Genomic DNA, 15,780 nt, shown 5'->3' with positions numbered 1-15,780 from the left:
ATATAGGCTTTGAAGAACATACAATATGTACCTTATCCCTGGGCATTCCACCTCTTTGCACTACTCTGTAAATAAGTTTCAACAGGTGAAATATCTCTACACAGATTGCATTTAAAATGTTTCATATATCCCTATTGTTTCATTATTTATTGCATCTATATGATCTCTGTGATAGACCTTTGCTACAGTATTTAACTCCTTTGATTCTCTCATATGTTTTTATAAAGAACAAGTGGTTTTAGTTTAATTATCAACAGCTTGAGCCAATTGATGAACTGAACACCAGGCTATATAAGCATGGAGTTCTGGTTCACCATTATGTCTATGAGTAAGGCTAATCTGTAGCCGAAACGCGTAAGACACCATGCCTTGCTGTTCTTATGCATTGATGTTATTTTTTTTTTTTAAACAAGCTTTATTGAAGTGTAAAGATCACAATAACATAAGTGAATATAATAACAAATTGGCACAGTGTATAAAAACAAAGACAAACCAAAAAGGAAGCTATACACTTTGCTTCTATGTGCATAAAGATCGTACACTTCAAAATGATACATACCTCATGCTCCGTAACACGCAGCAGGAGCAAGAGGAATCAGATAAAAACTTTTCTATTTTACCTTATAGTCATAGATTGATCATTTAAAGGTCTCATGAGTTTGAATAGAGGTGGAAAGAGGATAGAGGGGAGTATTAAGGGAGGGACCATGGTAGGAAGGGAGTGAGGGGGGAGAGGGTAGAGAGGAAGAGTTGAGAGAGAGAGAAAAAAAAAAAAAATTTAGTGCTAAACAGATTTTTCCTTTACTTTTGTGGTTAGCATGCGCAAACGGTTGAGTAATTGGTTATATTGTACCCTGCCACAGCGCTCGCAGGAGCTCGTATTCATCTATCTTATGATTTTTAAGGTAAAAGTATCTTTCCAACAGTAAGACTTCCTCAACTTGCGAATGCCACTCTTCTAGTGTAGGAGGGTTTTGTTTCTTCCATTTTTTAGGAATTAGTTTCTTCGCGCTAGTGAGCATAATAAGCATCAAGGCAAGGTGTGTTCGGCTTTGTGTTTTGGGGAGCGCTATAAATAATAGTGCCTCAGGTGTTTTTAGGAGAGGGATATTGAGGATTTCAGCCATTTTATCAAAGACTTCTGTCCAAAAGGGCATTATAAGTGGGCAAGACCACCATATGTGGAGCAAGGAGCCGTTGCCTCCGCACCCTCTCCAACACATGTGGCTAGCTGTAGGGAATATCTTATGGAGTCTGACTGGGGTCAGGTACCATCTACCCAAGAGCTTGATGTGAAGCTCCTGGATGGATGACGATACAGACAATTTTTTAGTCAAGCTAAAAGCTTTCAACCATAGTTGCTCATCATTATCTATCCCCAATTCGGTGTTCCACTGTGTGACATAAGACGGCAGTGTGCCTGTGCCCTGAGAGGCGACTAATTTGTAGAGGAGAGATATTAGGTGTCTTGGTAGGAATTCTCCTGAACAAAGTTTCTCAAATGGGGTAAGTGCCCTGCCCAGGTCCTGTTTTTGTCTGTGGCCGGATATAAAATGTATTAGCTGGTTATAATGCAGCCAAGAAGAGAAGACCCTGGGGTGGGCGTTCCTAAGCGTATCATGTGGGATTATCTTTCCATTTTCAACTACTCCGTGAACCGTTCCCCCTTTGAGTTTATATGGTGCGAGTCTAAGGAATCCTATTTTGTGATATGGGATTTCAGGGTTTTCGAGGATTGGTGTTAAGGGAGAATGTCTTGAGGAAATGTGAGTGGAGGTTGCTACGGTTGAGTCCCAAGTGTTAAATGTTTCTGCCAGAAGATGATAATTCTTAATTATACTAGGTCGCTGGGAAGGTGGAATCCATGCTAAGGTGCTCACATTATTTATTTTGAGGATTTGCCTGTCTAATTCTATCCAGGCTTTATGCTTTTCATTTTGTGCCCATTCTACTATCTTCTGAAGGCCAATCACCTTTTTGTATAGGGAGATGTCAGGTAGCCCGAGCCCACCTTTGTCTCTTGGGAAGTACATAGTGCGTCTAGGGATTCTAGGCTTGGTGTCAGCCCATATGTACTGTTCTATAATTTTTTGTAACTGAGAAATATAACCCTTTGGAAGAGTGATAGGTAGGGTCTGGAGGAGATAGAGGATTCGGGGAAGGATATTCATTTTAATGACCCCTATTCTGCCAAGCCACGATGTGTATTTGCTTTTCCAAGAGGAGAGGTCCGCTGAAATCGTGTTCCTAAGGGTGATGTAGTTGTACTTAAATAAGTCGGAGGGATCTGAGGTTAAGAAAATCCCTAGGTATTTTAATTTAGATGTAGCTAACGGGATCTGGTGTGCCAGTTGTAAAGTATGTATGATCTTGGGGCAAGTGTTAATATTCAGTATTTCTGATTTATGCAAGTTCAGGGAGAAGCTGGAGGCTTTGCCATATTCCTTAAGGACGTCTAAGAGTGTGGGAAGGGATTCAGAAGCGTTTGTTAGTGTATAAAGGACATCATCAGCATAGAGCGCTTGTTTATATTCTGTGTCGCCTACTTTTATACCTGTGATATGAGGAGAAGCTCTGACGATAATGGCTAGGACTTCTATTGAAAGGGCGAATAGAAGAGGGGATAAAGGACAGCCTTGTCTAGTACCATTTCTAATGTCAAAAGAATCTGACAGTGTACCATTAATCCTGATTTTAGCGTTGGGGTTAGAGTAAAGGGAAAAGACTAAATTTAAAAAGGATCTTCCAAATCCCATTCGTTCCATTACCTGACGCAGGAAGGCCCAACTTACTCTGTCAAAGGCCTTCTCTGCGTCTGTGGAAAAGAGCACTAGGGGGAGGCCCGAGACTTTAGCGTGATTGATTAGCTGTGTGACTTTGATAGTATTGTCCCTGGCCTCTCGACCAGGGACAAAACCCACCTGGTCATTGCCTATCAGGTTAGGCAAGTATTTATTTAGTCTGGTCGCTAGGATCTTTGCAAAAAGCTTCATATCTGAGTTAATGAGTGAAATTGGCCGAAAATGGCCGGGGCGGTCTGGGGTCTTTCCCGGTTTTGGTATAACTGTTATGTGTGCCTCTAGGAGGACCTGGGACAAATAAGGGTCCTCTCTGAGGTCATTAAGTAATTTTAGGAGTGGACCTGCTAAAGTCTCCTTAAATTTTTTATAATAGGCTGACGAGAATCCGTCTGGACCGGGGCTTTTAGCATTTGGACAATTTTTAATAGCTGAGAAAAGTTCTTCAGTGGTCATTGGGGAGTCCAGGAATTTGGCGTCCTCTGCGGCTAGGGAAGGGAGATCTATTTTGTTTAAGTAGGAATTTATAAACGTTTCGTGTTGGGGTCCTTCTGTCAATTGGGTTGGATCTGAGGGATGATTTTGTATATTGTATAGGGAGTGATAATATCTGCGGAACTCTGAGGCTATTTGGTCGCTGCAATGCAACGAGCGGTCGTCTGTAGATTTTACGGAGTGAATGTAGGAGCTAAGCTGTCTTTTTTTAAGGGTTCTGGCTAGGATGCGGACTGGTTTGTTTCCCCCTTCATAATAATGTTGTTTCAAGTGAAGTGCAATTTTTTGATGTGATTCTGTTAAGTGTTTATGAAATGCAGTTCTTGTGTCTTTTAAGAGAGTGCTAGTAGATAGACACGAGGGGTCTGCTTTATGCTTGGTTTCTAGGGCACTAATTTTTGTTTGTAAGTCATTATATTTGGTTCTATATTGTTTGTTAAGGAAGGCCTTATGTTTGATCATAGCACCTCTAATGACGCTCTTGTGAGCCTCCCAGATAATGGCATGTGATGAGGAAGGTTGAGTATTAATCTCAAAATATTCTGCCATGATTTTAAGTATATCATTGTAAATTAAGGGGTTGTCTAAGATAGAGTCATCCATTCTCCATGTTTTTTGTGTAATTGGAATATCCGGCCACAGTATTGAGCAAGAGACCGGGGCATGGTCTGACCAGGTAATATGATCAATGGTAGAGTGGTGGGTGAGCGAAAGTCCACAGGAATCTGTGTAAATGTAATCAATCCTGGAGTAACTGTTGTGTGGGGCAGAGTAAAAAGAGTAATCTTTGGAGGTTGGGTGTAGGGTTCGCCAAATGTCGTGCAGTGTTAGTTTTTTGAGTGCCTCGTTTACTTGTTTGATTGTAGAAATAGGAGTGCATGAAACCCCTCGTGATGTGTCAACTGCAGGGTCAGCAACAATATTAAAGTCTCCGCCTAGATAGGTGATACCTCTGGAAAGTTCCGTGAGGAGGTCTAAGGTCTGTTTAAAAAAAGTGTCTTGACCGTGATTAGGAGAGTATAATGAAGCTAAGGTGATATGGTGACCGTATAATGTGCTTACAAGGATAAGGTATCTGCCATTTGGGTCTTTCTCAATGTGTGACATTTTGAATGGAACTGTTTTGTGGAAAACAATGCCCACTCCTCCTTTTTTAGTCTGACCAGAGGCAAAGTAAGCCAATGGAAATTGGGAGTTGTGCCATTTAGGTTCCTTACCTTTTTTAAAATGTGTTTCTTGTAGGAGTATTATGTGGCTTTGAATCTTGTTTAGCTCCCTGAACGCAATAGAGCGTTTGCCTGGGTTGTTCAGGCCTTTAGCATTTATGGTGGTGAGATTGATCGAGTGATCAAAAAACCTTTTAGATTTTTGGCGCGCAGCCATGATAAAAAAAAAAAAAAAAAAAAAGGGGAAGGAAGAGAGAGGGAGGGGTTAGGATAGGGGAGAGGTTACAGAAAGAGGGTTGCGAGTAAGAAAGGTAAGGGAAGGTTAGTGGAAGTTAGAGAATAATTATTAAGGGAAGAGTGTAGTAATAGTAATCAGAGTAAACACAGAGAATGGGTCACTCTTGAGAATAATTCCGTATGTGCAACAAACTTAAGTTAGGGGAAAAGCCCCTTTACTGATGTAAGTTATAATAAAACAAAGGTATACTTATAGCATAACATTATGTTAGAGCTGTCCAGCCAAAATGTAGTAATGAGGAATGTCATAAAGCAAAGTCATATGCTCTAGGTAGGTTATCTGTTCGGCTAAATCAAATGTTGTGGTTGACAAGCTAGAAGACCCCCATATATGAAGGGAGAAGTCGTGATCGCAGGGGAGCTATATAATTCAGGACCATTTTTTAGTATGTGTACTAGAGATGAGACCACGTGCGGAGGGTCTCAATATCCAGCTACCACTCATACCCAGCGGGGTTCAAGTAGGCGGGCAGTTGTTTAATCTGTAGGGCAGCCTAGAATGGGACTATATAGGTTTGCGATCTGCTAGCTTCCTTGTCTACTGTGTAGTTAGTAGTGTATGTATCAAGGTTGGCGTTATAGATAGCGTTTTGGAAGTATGTGCTTATCTCAGAGCTTTCCAAACTTTTCATGTTGGTGACACACTTTTTAGACCTACATCATTTCGCGACACAGTAATTAATTCAGTTGCACTAGCAAAAAGGAGGTTAAATTAACTTGTTTTAAGAGATACGGACACATACATAAATTATATAATAATGAAATGTTTTTACAAGTAACAGTATGTATGTGCAAGAATTAAAAATAAGTTTAATAACACCAATAGCTACTTACTATTTTAATGGGGTGTATGAGGTTGATAGGATGAACACAGTTTCTGAATATTTGGTGAAATATTAGATAAAGATACTCGCATTTCATCATCAAGCATTTTTAAGCTTCCACTTCCTATCCATATATCAAGAGCAGGAGCAGCAATGCACTACTGGGAGCTAGCTGCAAAAATACCCCACTGTGACTTCTGACTTAAGCTCAGCATTTAAGCTGCCGCCCTCAGAGCTTCGTGAGTCTGATTGACTATTGTCTGCGCTGCAAACACACTGCTGTCCCACTCACTGACTACACATGCAGTCACGAGCCAATTAAGGGGACTTCACGTGCAGTCAGGAGCCAATGTCCCGCCAAAGCCACCAATGGGAATAGTTTCAGTTCCCACTGAGCTGCGCCAATTGGTTAAGATGATCTGTGACCCACTAGGTATCAATCACGTTTCAACCATGTGATATGCGTTGCAGGCAGGCAGAAAGTCGGAAACCAAAAAAATAAAAATTTTAAAAAATTTGTGCTGAAGCAGGGACACACCTACACACTGCTGCCGACACACTAGTGTGTCCCGACACACAGTTTGGAAAGCACTGGCTTATCTGTTAGTGGGTAGGTTATATATTTACATACAGTAGCTTTAAAGACTGTTATTAAATAGCTGAGCAGACTGTACACTGGTTAAGGAAAATTATTAGGTCCTATGACTTAAAATATGACCCCCTATTCAGTCTTAATGTGCGTTACTAGGTCTACAAATAGAAATTATGGTGCTATATGTGTGTGGGGGTATCCCACCCGTGTCAAAGGATAAAGAGCTTCTAGGACAATCCTATGCAAATTAGACATATACTTTGGAGACAATACATTCAATTATGAGAGGTTCCCAAACGCAAACATCTCAGCCTAAGGGGGAGTAAACACAGCGAAATATGCATACATATACAGTAAAAATGGGATAGAGAGATAACTTGGGGAACAAATTACTGCAATCTGCAATGTTTATAACAGTATAGGTGATGGTATCCGCCCTGTCGGGCCAAGTATAGGGTGTCCGATAGCAGTTCAGTGATAAAAGTCTTTGGTTTATAGATTTAAGAGATAAACACATCACCTATAAATTACATATTAAAACTTGAGGGATAGGGTAAAACAAGCAACTTAACGGTAATAAAGAGCACATAAACAAATTCAACATTTACGAGGACATGTTAACAATCCCGCCATTTTCATGAGTTCTTAGAGGATATTTTTAATGAAGTAATGAAAAATGAACCTGAGCTTAAAGAGTCCAGCAGTACATTACCGTCAGGAGTCATTCTCAGGGCGATCGGTTGAAGGGCGGGTGAGCTGAGGTGGTCTTCCTGGTTGAGATCCTCCGATGAGAGGGGCCTGGATGGCCAGATTCTCAAAGAACTCTACGTGATCCATCCCTGGCCTAAAGATGAAAGTCTTGTTATTGTTGGTGGCGATAATTGAGACCGGGAAGCCCCATCTGTATGGAATTCTGTGGTTTCGTAGAACAGATGTGATATGGTTCAGGTCCCTTCTTTTTTGTAGAGTCATGGGGGACAAATCAGAGAAAACCTGAATTTCTTCTCCGACGTGCATGATAGGAGATTTCTTGCGGGCTCCTTGAAGAAGGTCTTCCTTGTCTTTATAACCCATAAATCTAACTATTATGTCCCTCGGGGGCGCTTTATTTGGTGGCTTAGGCCTGAGGGCCCTGTGAGCCCGTTCTATGGGGATCTCAGGTGAGGAAGGCGAGTCTTTAATGATGCAAAATAAGACTTGTAGATACCCTTCGATGTTCTGTGGGTGGGCTGATTCAGACACCCCGCGGAACCGCAGGTTGTTCCTACGTCCCCGGTTATCTAAATCTTCCAGTTTATCATTCAAAAATTGTAGATTGTCAGCGTGGTTTTGTAGGTCTACAACATGTTGCGCCCCTAATTTTGCATTGTCCTGAGAGGTCTTTTCAATCTTCAGAACTCTAGCCTCTAATGCGGAAAAGTCCTTTCTAAGATCCCCAAAGAGGCTCCTCATTTCTTTCATTACCCCTTGAATGTCCTCTTTAGAAGACAGATGATTAATGTCATCTTTAGTAACAAATTGGGGGTGAGAGTCAGCGTGATGTGGAATAGGGGGTGCGGGAGGGTCTTGAGAATTATCCATGTAAGTATCAGGGGCCTCTTTTGTGTGGTCTAGAGGCCTGAGGTAGTGGCTCAGAGATTTAGAAGCAGCTATCTTATCTGCTTTATTGTTCTTTTTGAGAGGCATACCCCTTCGAGTAAGTGTTTAAATAGGTAGTGCCTTAGAGAAAAGATCTCTCTAACAGATCCAATGCACAGGCCTTGTTAAGTGACCTGATATTCATGCAACTACCATTTATTTATGCCCTGTGATGAATTAGTAAGGCTCTACAGGATTCTAGGAAGGGCTATCCTGTGATTGTCCTACTGTTATTTTTAGATCCCTTGCCGTGTGTGCTCAGCTGGGGCCGTTGGATATATTGTTATTATTGCGTTAGGCCAAACAGTATTATGTTGTGCAATATACACCAAGGGAGCAAAAAGGGGGGGAGAACCTTGTCGAGGTGCAGGCCGTAAGGGCAGTGTAAACTCTTTTTCTAAATCCTGTGTAGGCTCAGCTCTGTCTTAGCATTGCAGTGGTGGCGTGCGTCTGATCCTTAGCAGAACACTTAAATAAGGCTGGTGTGTGGCTTACCAGATCCGGTTTTCTCCACGGGGGATTCGAAAGGCTAGCCGGTGTGTTACGGTGACAGACGCGCTAAGGCCCCTGCTGAGTACACGCTTCTCCGCCGGACCTGCTGAGGATATAGATCCGGAGGCCTGAGTTGCCGGAGTTGGCTCTGCGTATCCCCTGGGCTAGAGCGGTGCAGCTGCTTCAGTTCCTCAACCAGGTCAGAGCGATATCGCCGGTTCAGGTCAAGGCTCTGTGCTGGTGCATACGAAGTTGTGCAAAAGGCCTCCGGGTAGCCTCACCGTGGTATAAAACAGGTCCAGTGAGTCCTTATGAGAGCGATGGGTGGCTTGGAGGGGTAGTCGTCCAAATAGGCGCCATTTATAGACAGACTAAGGAGCGGTGGGGTAAATTAAGTAGCCCAAAAGTTTCACGGGCTAAAAGTGTTCAAAAGTGAGGGTTTTCTGTTAGGCTGGGTCAGACATCTCGAATTAAAAGTTTTATAAAGTGCTTTTGAGCTATTTTAAGCATGTGTATCAGTACAAGAAGCAGGAGCCTTTCTAATGTGTGACCATCTTCCAGCGTGGTCAGGCTCCGCCTCCGCATTGATGTTATTTTTTAATGCTCTTTTTGTACTCCAATAAAGCTTTTTGTATTATATATGAGTGCCTTGAGTTTCACCTAGTCTTTGTGTATATACTGGATTTGGAACGATTTACCAGGTTGGAGACTCGGCACTCTGGATGGCACTCTAGTGGCGGAGTTTCTCCGGTCATCGTCTTATGGCATATGGGAATAACGGTATTCTGAGGAGTGAAGCCGGGTGGAGGTAAGCAGGGATCTTGTTCAGGAGAGTACATCGTGGTAAGATTACTTACATTATTCAGTTACCAGACTGCTACCTGCCACATATCACCCCTAGACATTGCTGACACTGACGTTTGTGACAGCTGCATATGAGAGTGTGTGTTTGCTGAGGGTGCTTTTTCTAATAAGGGATTTTCTACCCCACACGCCTTGAGCCCAAAAAGGGAGACGTTTGCTATATATTAGTAAGAAGTTCCCTAGCTGTTCAATGGAAGATGGTTTATTATTACATCTTCTCACTATTATAGTTTGTGAAGCGCTCTCAGGTTTATTGTTTTAAAGACACTGAATGACTCAAATTTACTACATTAGGAAGCTATCTCTTTAATTCCAATAGTATTCCCTTCAAGCCTGTGATAGGGTCTTCATGTGTTATGCTGTTTATTAATAGTCCTCTGCAAATAATAATTATATATACAATGTAGAGGGTAAAGTTTGCAGACTGCTTATGATTTGGTATGCTTCTTATGTGGAAGCCCACAGGGTTGGCAAAAGAGATTGCCAGTTTAATTTGCTTTCCTCTCACAGAATATTATCAGTTTAAGACTATATTACTAATTCATCACTCAAGTGTGCTGTTTATTTAGATTAGCAGGTCCATGAAATTATGTTTATGTAGTTTAGTTATAATTACAGACTATCCAAATTATATATATTTTTCAGAAGCTGCGAATATTTCATATGATAATGTTGTTTTCCCCAAACAATGATTAGTTGATTGCAGATGAGTCATCTGTCAATCAATTGATGAAAATGGTGACCGGGGCTTCAGCTCTTATCCGTGTAGAGTTTATAGTGAAATAGCTCTGAAGATTGGTATATCCTAAAGATTTCATGAATGAAAATCTCATTCATTTTTTTAACTTTGATCGTTTCACTTTAGGTAAATGATTTAACTTTACATTCACTTTAAGCTAGCTACAAACAGTTTTATAGATTCTGAGTATGCCATCAGTAATAAGTATCTAAATAACCATAAACCAAACTTGCTATGTGTGGTATATGGCTAAATAAGAAATGGTGAGCAGAGGGGGAGTTGCCTCTTTACCCTTAAATGCCCGGGCCTTTTTTGGTCCCAGTCCTGCCCTGCCAGTACTACACTATGTGTACAATCCTACAGACGTGAAGAAACAAAACCACTGCGACATAAGGTACACCAGTACTACACTATGTGTACAGTCCTACAGACGTGAAGAAAAAAATCACTGTCACATAAGGTACACCAGTACTACACTATGTGTACAATCCTACAGATGTAAAGAAACTAAATCACTGTGAAATCAGGTAGACCAGTACTACACTATGTGTACAGTCCTACAGACGTGAAGAAACAAAATCACTGTCACATAAGGTACACCAGTACTACACTATGTGTACAGTCCTACAGATGTGAAGAAACAATATCACTGTCACATAAGGTACACCAGCACTACACTATGTGTACAGTCCTACAGATGTGAAGAAACAAAATTACTGTGACTTAAGGTAAACCAGTACTACACTATGTGTACAATCCTAGAGATGTGAAGAAACTAAATCACTGTGACATAAGGTACACCAATACTACGTATGTATAGTCCTACAGATGTGAAGAAAAAAATCATTGTGACATAAGGTACACCAGTACTACACTGTGTGTACAGTCCTACAGACGTGAAGAAACAAAATCACTATGAGTAAGGTAGGAGAACGATGTTCATCATGTTTTAATTTGAAAATGTTTGCCCCACATTTAAAAAAATAAAATAAAAAATAAGATTCTGCAAGATACACATTCTCTCTGAGCTTAGATCAGTGTTTGACAACTCAAGTTCATAGGACCCTTAAAGGGATATGTAACCCTATTATTAATTTTTTGTTGTTCTCTTGGTATCTTTATTTGAAAAGCAGGAATGTAAGTTTAGGAGGGAGCCCATTTTTGGTTCAGCAGATGGATAGTACTTGCTGATTGGTGGCTAAATGTAGCTGCCAATCAGAAAATGCTACCCAGGTGCTGAACGAAAAAACGGGCCTGCCCCTAAGCTTACAATCCTGCTTTTTCAAATAAAAATCCCAAGAGAATGAAGAAAAATTAATAATAGGAGGAAATTTAGAAAATTGCTTAAAATTGCTGCTCTATTTGAATAATAAAAGAAAAAATGTGTCAAGTGCCTCAACAGCCTCTGACCTCACCGCACGTCACTGTAAGGTACACCAGTACTACAGTACTACAGTATGTGTACAGTCCAACAGACGCAAAGAAAAAAAAAGGGGGTAGTGGTAGTAAACTCCTCTCTTTGAATCATCTCCCATGACCTCTCCTCTTAACTTTCTTTACCAGATATATTTTCTTGTCAACCTGATCCTTATATTCCCCTTATTACACATATGTCCCTCTCTTTTACTTTCACAAGCCAGGTAAATGTTCTACATTACAATGTATAATAGCAAATCTTCAAGTGGTTTCATAATTTGTAACTGGAGCTCTTGAGGAGTCTGAATAAAAATCCCACATTTAGAAAGAAACTTATGTATTCTATTTTTGGATCATTTATAGTATTAAATTGTTCTGTCACTAATTGTTCTAAATATTTTTTATTTACATACATATATATATATATATATATATATATATATATATATATATACAGTATCTCACAAAAGTAAGTACACCCCTCACATTTTTGTAAATATTTTATTATATCGTTTCATGTGACAACACTGAAGAAATTACACTTTGCTACAATGTAAAGTAGTGAGTGTACAGCCTGTATAACAGTGTAAATTTTCTGTCCCCTCAAAATAACCCAACTCACAGCCATTAATGTCTAAACCGTTGGCAACAAAAGTGAGTACACCCCTAAGTGAAAATGTCCAAATTGGGCCTAAATCGTCATTTTCCCTCCCTGGTGTCATGTGACTCATTAGTGTTGCAAGGTCTCAGGTGTGAATGGGGAGCAGGTGTGTTAAATTTGGTGCTGTCACTCTCACACTCTCTCATACTGGTCACTGGAGGTTCAACATAGCACCTCATAGCGAATAACTCTCTGAGGATCTGAAAAAAAAATTGTTGCTCTACATAAAGATGGCCTAGGCTATAAGAAGATTGCCAAGACCCTGAAACTGATCTCCAGCATGGTGGGCAAGACCATACAGCAGTTTCACAGGACAGGTTCCACTCCAAACAGGCCTCGCCATGGTCGACCAAAGAAGTTGAGTGCACATACTCAGCGTCAAATCTAGAGGTTGTCTTTGGGAAATAGACATATGAGTGCTGCAAGCATTGCTGCAGAGGTTGAAGGTTTTGGGGGTTAGCCTGTCAGTGCTCAGACCATATGCCGCACACTGCATCAAGTTGGTCTGCTATGCTGTAGTCGCAGAAGAAAGCCTCTACTAAAGATGATGCACAAGAAAGCCCACAAACAGTTTGCTAAAGACAAGCAGACTAAGGACATTGATTACTGGAACCATGTCCTGTAGTCCGATAAGACCAAGATAATCTTATTTGGTTCAGATGGTGTCAAGCGTGTGTGGCGGCAACCAGGTGAGTACAAAGACAAGTGTGTCTTGCCTACAGTCAAGCATGGTGGTGGCAGTGTCATGGTCTGGGCCTGCATGAGTGCTACCAGCACTGGGGAGCTACAGTTTATTAAGGGAACCATGAATGCCAACATGTACTGTGACATACTAAAGCAGAGCATGATCCCCTCTCTTCGGAGACTGGGCTGCAGGACAGTATTCCAACATGATAACAACCCCAAACACACCTCCAAGATGACCACTGCCTTGCTAAAGAAGCTGAGGGTAAAGGTGATGAACTGACCAAGCATGTTTCCAGACCTAAACCCTATTGAGCATCTGTGGGGCATCCTCAAATGGAAGGTGGGGGAGCGCAAGGTCTCTAACATTCACCAGCTCCATGATGTCGTCATGGAGGAATGGAAGAGGACTCCAGTTCAACCTGTGAAGCTCTGGTGAACTCCATGCCCAAGAGGGTTAAGGCAGTGCTGGAAAATAATGGTGGCCACACAAAATATTGACACTTTGGGCCCAATTTGGACATTTCCACTTAGGGGTGTACTCACTTTTGTTGCCAACGGTTTAGACATTAATGGCTGTGTGTTGCGTTATTTTGAAGGGACAGCAAATTTACTCTGTTATACAGGCTGTACACTCACTACTTTACATTGTAGCAAAGTGTTGTTTCTTCAGTGTTGTCACATGAAAAGATATAATAAAATATTTACAAAAAATTTGAGGGGTGTACTCACTTTTGTGAGATACTGTATATATAAACACACTGATATTGAGCATGCTGCACTTTATATGATTATGTATACACTGTATAATGATATAAATATATATACACTAATTAGTTTGCTGCACAGTATAATGATGAGGAATATCTATACACAGATAATAGCCAAGTAGGCATATGCCTATGTAAGACAGGCTGCTGTGCCCCCACCACCACTCGGGCTCTTGTGCCACTGCACATGCTGCACCAACGGTAGTTCAGCCCCCGCTTTTATGATCAAAATATGCACAGTTTTTTTTATTTGCTCATTTTCAGAGGCATCAACTGACCATGTTCATAGAGTATTCCTATGTGACTCTGTGATTAGCTTAGTACCCCCAACAGACCAGGTTTTCATTATAGCTGAACTAGAGCACAGGTGAAGTAATCAGCTGATCGGTAACCATGGTAATTAATCTGCTCTCACCTATCAGCTGATTATTTCACATGTGCTCTAGTTCAGCTATAATAAAAACTTGGCCTGTTATGGTACTTGAGGAGTTGAGAAAACAATAACTTTAATGTTTAATTTTGAATTTGATGTATCTTTAATAGTTATATCCACACATATATTAACATTATAGCAAGCACATATACGCACACACATACATACAAAGCATATTATCAGACCATCATGCAACCTTCAATTGGTATCAAAATCAGCTAAGGCACTCCTATATCAATGCATTAACGTATCCCTAATAATTAGGCTTAGTGTAACTTGCGCAGTGATCTTTTTGTAAAATCATCCTTTGAAATTTGCAGGCAGTTGCTTCGTGTTTATTTGTTTTACAATATATCTAACAACCATTGATACAAAAATAAATTTCAAAAAATGATGTCTTGTCAAAAAACAAATATTTAAGAATTTATTGTGTAAAAGATTGCAATTAAAAACAACTCTGACATCTTTGCAAACATCCCATCTAGTTAGTTCTGTTGCAAAATAAGACATTATGTTTTATTAGTTGGATATTAAACAGAGACTACGCTGGCTCAGTAAAGGTGTTGCTGCGGTGATCTCTGCAGGAAGATATGAGTATGGAAGCGAATTGATCCTTGAGTCTTCATGGGATATTGGCAGTAAGGCATAAATACTCGCCTGTCTTTTTAATATCTCTGAAACAACTTTGTTGGCGTGTAACCAGCTGTTAGTATGATACCACTTATAAGTGCTTAGAGCATCTATTCCTCTTCTTGGCAGCATATACTGTGAAAAAAAAACTTTTACGCAGATATTTAACTGCCAGGTTTTTTTGCCAGTTCTGGCATACAAAAACTATTGTTTATTCATCTGTCTTCAACAAGTTTTCTTAAAAAAATGAGTCAAGTGGTAATTAAAAGGGACATGAAACCTAAAATTTTCTTTCATGATTCAGATAGAACATACAATTTTGAACAACTTTCAAATTTACTTCTATTATCAATTTTGCCTCATTCTCTGGGTATGCTTTATTGGAAGGTGCAGCAATGCACTACTAGGAATTAGCTGAAAACATTGGTAAACCAATGACAAGAGGCATATATGTTAAGCAACCAATCAGCAGCTAGCTCCCTGCTCCTACCTAGGTAATGCTTTTCATCAAAGGATAACAAAAGAACAAAGATAATCTGATAATAGAATTAATCGGAAAGTTGTTTCAAATTGCATGCTGTATTTGAATCACAAAATATTTTTGTTTTATGTCCCTTTAAGGTTTATAACTGAGTATGCACACACATGGAAATCTCCCTGCAATATGTTTTACTTGGCATTGTTATCTTTTAATGTCAAAAGTTTATCTGAAATAACTGAAAATAATTATGTGACAAGTCTGAGTAGTAAAAACACATTAATGGTTTGATAAACAACTGTATCCAATTCCTGTATCTTTATTCATTTTATATTTGTTTTTACATCTTTTTTCACCTGAGTAGCATCTTCTTTGTAGCAAATGTTTGTAACACAGCCAAAGGGCAAAAGCATTGGCACTGCCCATTACTTCTAGAGTGACTTTTCATGTTATAGTCATAGTATTGGGGTTAATCCTAGCCTCTCTTTAGCAATGGGTGCCGCCAAGTAATATATAGCAAATATAGGCCAAATACCACGAAGATGAATTATTACTTTAACACTCAAATTTGAAATACTTGGACTGTAAGCTAAATAGCGGTCGCCCAATTCAAAATAGTTACACTAAAGTATATGTGGTGGCTGGTAGCAAGACTGCATGTGAGGTTAGCTTGCAGCAGTACAGTAAGAATTATAGTTACTGTGTATATAATCACAATGATTGTACACTTAACCTCTTTATGACCAAGAGTTAGCACAAACATCTTTGGTGGTGCTTATTCTTCTAGTGCTATTTTGTCTTGC

This window comes from Bombina bombina, chromosome 4 (genome assembly GCF_027579735.1).
Source record: "Bombina bombina isolate aBomBom1 chromosome 4, aBomBom1.pri, whole genome shotgun sequence".
NCBI classification, from domain to species: domain Eukaryota; kingdom Metazoa; phylum Chordata; class Amphibia; order Anura; family Bombinatoridae; genus Bombina; species Bombina bombina.
Note: the sequence above shows the minus strand (reverse complement) of the source record.